At 30.3% G+C, this 4,402-nt stretch overlaps 1 long non-coding RNA gene and 1 other non-coding gene across 3 annotated transcripts; both read left to right on the top strand.

The window, feature by feature from the left end:
* Nucleotides 1-1,105: 1,105 nt before the first annotated feature.
* On the top strand, nt 1,106-3,258 carry LOC141638366 (uncharacterized). Of its 2 annotated transcripts, none has more exons than XR_012542071.1 (3): nt 1,106-1,301; nt 1,439-1,681; nt 3,095-3,258. It is a non-coding gene; the product is annotated as an uncharacterized LOC141638366 (long non-coding RNA). The 2 variants fall into 2 exon arrangements; XR_012542070.1 differs by having other exon boundaries at nt 1,430-1,681.
* Nucleotides 1,960-2,139, top strand: LOC141638572 (small nucleolar RNA snoR137). Its single transcript, XR_012542120.1, has one exon. It is a non-coding gene; the product is annotated as a small nucleolar RNA snoR137 (small nucleolar RNA).
* Nucleotides 3,259-4,402: the final 1,144 nt, after the last annotated feature.

Here is a 4,402-nt window from a genome sequence, read left to right as displayed (position 1 = left end):
TCATTGGAAAATAAATGAAAAAATTAGTCCCTTAATCCCTAGAACTTCAGGATTTGTAATTAAGAAAAGGGGAACTCAATATTAAATAAAGTCTTTCACAGGAAGAAAACTTTTATTTAGAGTAATTGAATGGCTCTTATAGTCTTACTAGTGTAACACCCCTGAAAAATCACGGGGTTGTGTACGTTTTTTTTTCTAAAGATGACTATAAATTTTAGTTATTATATAACCAATTCTATTTATTGAACATTTGTACTTTTTAAAAATAAAAAAGAAAAAATATAATATCCTTATAAATATTAAAATATTAAAATGGAAATTATAACATTCAAAATTCAAAACTTTAAGATATGTAAATTAATTAATACGATAACATACGATAATGTTAATAGGAGTAACCAATAATTCGCTTTCAAATTGATCGAAATTGAGCCTGATAAGAATCGGGTTATAAATTTAATCGAGTCCATAATTTCACGGGTTGGGGATCGGTTTCGAGTTTGATATAATTAAAGAGACAATTAATTTAATCTTAAAAAAAAGGAGAAGTAAAAAACAATATTAATCGAAGGCGAATTGAAAATAATTATATAACCAATTTTAATTACTGAACATGTGTACTATTTAATAATATATATATATATATATATATATATATATATATATATATATATATATATATATATATATATAGAGAGAGAGAGAGAGAGAGAGAAATTATAACATTCAAATTTGAGAAATTTGAAATAAGTAAACTAATAAAATAACACATGATAATGTTAATAGGAGTAAAAATTGTAAGACGGGATTAAAATAAAACAATTAAGACATAGTTGAAAAAGGAAATTATAACTTAAAAATTTAAGTACTTTAAATAAAAAATCTTTTCATAATGAATTTTTATTTGAAAGACCAAAAAAAATAACAGTTTCTGTGTCGTGTTTAGAGGTCGGAAATACGTATGCAACAATTTCATTTGAAACTGGGCCGTGGTTAGAGCCCAATTTAAAGAACCCAAACAAATACAACACTTGACCCATTTCGTCCAACCTTCTGGATATTTCTTTACACATTCATTTACGCCATTCATTATACGCCATTCATTTTATCAAAATCTGAAAATAAGACAAAACATTTCATCGTCTTCATTGCCTTCTGAAATCGTCCTCAACCTTCCCTTCAATCATCATCAAAATCAAGAGATCCATCATTCAAACTTTGCGATTGAAGATTATTCAAGATTCTTCTATCCTTCGTTCTAAAAAATGGTGAAAATGGTTGATTATTTATTGAAGATCAAGGTTTGTTTATTCTGATTTACAAACTTCTCTAATTTTTTTTTTTTAATTCCGGTATAGTACTGATTGTTTTTTATTTTATACTATAATCGTTTTTTTATTATTGCATGTTGTTGGATGTTGTTGCAAAGGAATACCAGATCTACTAAAATGGAGGATCTGTTGATATTATTGTAGATCAAGGTTCGTTTTTTATGATGTACAATTTTTGTCTTAATTATTTATTTTTTTAAAATTTGCCATAAAGTAGTACTGGAAGTTTTTAAATTTGTACTATAATTGGTTTTTTTTTTATTGCATATTGTTGGAAGTTGTTGAAAAGGAACTACACAACTTCTAAAATGATGGATCTGTTGATATTAAGGTTATTATTGTAGATCAAGGTTAGTTTTTTCTGATTAACATTTTTGCCTTTTTTTTATTCCGGTAAATCAGTCTTGCTTTTGAAAGACACGTGATAATCTATGTGCTATGTTAAGGCAAAATGACTCTGTTTGTTAGTGTAAAATTGACTTACATAAGAATAATTGTGTTTGTTATGTTTTGGTTTGATTAGAGAAAGGAGTTAATTTTGAGTGAATTGTTATTTAGTGAAATGATTCCGTCTCACATTGTGATACCGTTTGTCGCAAAAAATTAGCGGATTGATTTTGGTTAAAAGTTTGCTTCTTACTTGTGAACTCTCTTTGATTGGAAGTGTTCATCTTCTTTGTAGGATGAATACGAAGAGCAATGGTGAGAGATGTTCATGTTTTGGAAGCGAAGATTTTTATTATAGTCAGTGTTTTGACAAATGGAGATGCGGTTTCTTGCATCTTAGCTCGCGAATGCTGGTAAATTTCTTGAATATTTTTCTTCGGTTATTGTGCTCTCGAATTTCTTGATCAAGGTGATTCAACATGAAAATTAGGAGACAGTTTGATTTATAAAATTAGTCCTACATATCAGACCTTCAATCAGTAACAATCTATCTAATTTTCATGTTAAGATATATTTTTACTGATTGAAAGTCGGTTATTTAGGACTAATTTTATAAATCGAACCGTCTTATAATGAAATATATGAAGTTTAATCCGTATTCTGAAATGAAAATACTTGACATGAGTGCGTAATGGAAAACTTTTGTTGAAATTTTCAATTTTGTCAAGCTTAATCGGTTGGTTATTAGTTCACTCCTAATATCTCCGATCTTTTTTATCAGGCACAAATTTGAATCAGGCAAACTTTCACTCCTAATTTGTAACTTATGTAACCATGAATCAGGCACAAATTTGTACTCAATAAGCAGCAAGACTGGTACGTAACTACATATACATAATACATACCTTGTGCTGCCACATGTTCGATAAACACGTAAAGCCCTCCTGGTTTCAGCACCCTCTTCACCTCTGAAGTTCAGGGAAATGAACGATTAGTACGGAGTACTTGAGTGTCTATCCAGAGTAAATACACATATATTCTTGCATGAGACCGTTAATGTATGAGACAGTTCCTAAGTTTTAAGCTCGGTTTCAAAAGTAACCCTTCTAAACTTCGTTTCAGGCCAAAGTTTAACACGCTAACACTCCCCCGCAACGGCCAGAAATTTTAAATCTTCTCCGATCTTTAGTTGAAACTTTTCATTGCTGGATACTCAGTAGGTTATTTGTTGGAATTTAATGGTGTACACCTGTGGATTATACATTACAAAGCTGAGAAAAGTAAAAAAAACCTTATAAATCCATGTATCTTGTATTTTTTTCATTTTTTCCCACTTACACATCACACGTTCCAAACTTATTTTGATGCTTTTGCAGATGGCAATGCAGGCAGAGAGTCCTGCTGATATTCCAGCCGCTCAGATTGTTGGGAATGCCTTTGTGGAGCAGTACTACCACATTCTTCACCAGCCGCCTGAGTTGGTTTACATATTTTATCAAGATTCAAGTATGTTGAGTCGTCCAGGTTCTAACGGTGTTATAACAACCACAACGACAACGCAAGTATGTTTATATTAAGCTAATATCTTGATTTCTCTAAGTGCTGGTAGCTAGTTACAATATCAAATCTCTCATTTTGCTTGCCTTCTGGAAGGATAATTTTAAGTCAATTAAGTGAATCGAATTGTAACTTAGGTAGGAGGTGAAAAGTGGGCTGGGATTTGAGCTTATTAAGGATCAAACTTGTTAGATTGTCTTCGTCCACCTTTTGAAAGAGATTTAAATGAGGCTGCTTGGTAGTCTATTTAAATATATATAAGAAAAATTTATATAAAAATAATTAAAATTCATTAAATCTCAGACATACCATTCTAAGATTGAAACATTGGTCCTTTACCATGATTTGGTTGAATTGATGATTGCCTTGGTCCTTTACATTATATTTAAATTAAATATAAATAATTACAAATTAAATTGGTAATTCACTTTGTTATATAAAAATCAATGATCCATCTCATCTTCACACACTACAGTATTTTTTTGTATAAATAACTATTTTTTTTTAAAATGAGAGACGTACCGTAATGAGGTTGAACCATTGGTGCTTTACCATGATTTGGTTGAATTGATGCTTGGCTGTGAATAGGTGCTACTGGACATTGACGTCGTTTTTGTTATATAAGAAAAACAAATGTGAATTTGTTATATAAGAAAAACAAATGTGAATTTAGATGACATACCTTGGTAAATTGGAGTACTGAACATGTTTATATTAAATTGGTCAATTGATAACTGTGAATGGGTGCTACTGGACATTGACGTCGTTTTTTGTGTGGGTCTAATATTCTCAAGGTCATCTGCAAAAATAGTGAAAATAAAAATGTACTATGTAGGTAATACATGAAGAATTCGTAAAGGGTATCTAAACTGAAATTGCATTTAGAAAATTAATTAAAGGTTAGTAAATACCTGAGGTATGTGCATAAAGTGATGCTTTACCCTTTCTTTGTTGTGTAGTTGTTTCTCTTCGCCCATGAGTGTTTGTTATTTCACGAAGCACTTGACCAATTTTTTAAAATTAATGGGATTTTCCTTTGTGTTGGCCCATCTTCAAATCATTTCAATGATACACAATAATGCTACCAACTGATAATGGGCTTTCAATAGCCCATCAATACACATAGT

The sequence above is a fragment of the Silene latifolia genome, unplaced genomic scaffold, assembly GCF_048544455.1.
Source record: "Silene latifolia isolate original U9 population unplaced genomic scaffold, ASM4854445v1 scaffold_20.1, whole genome shotgun sequence".
Lineage (NCBI taxonomy): Eukaryota > Viridiplantae > Streptophyta > Magnoliopsida > Caryophyllales > Caryophyllaceae > Silene > Silene latifolia.
Note: the sequence above shows the minus strand (reverse complement) of the source record. Positions and strands in the feature narration are given on the sequence as shown.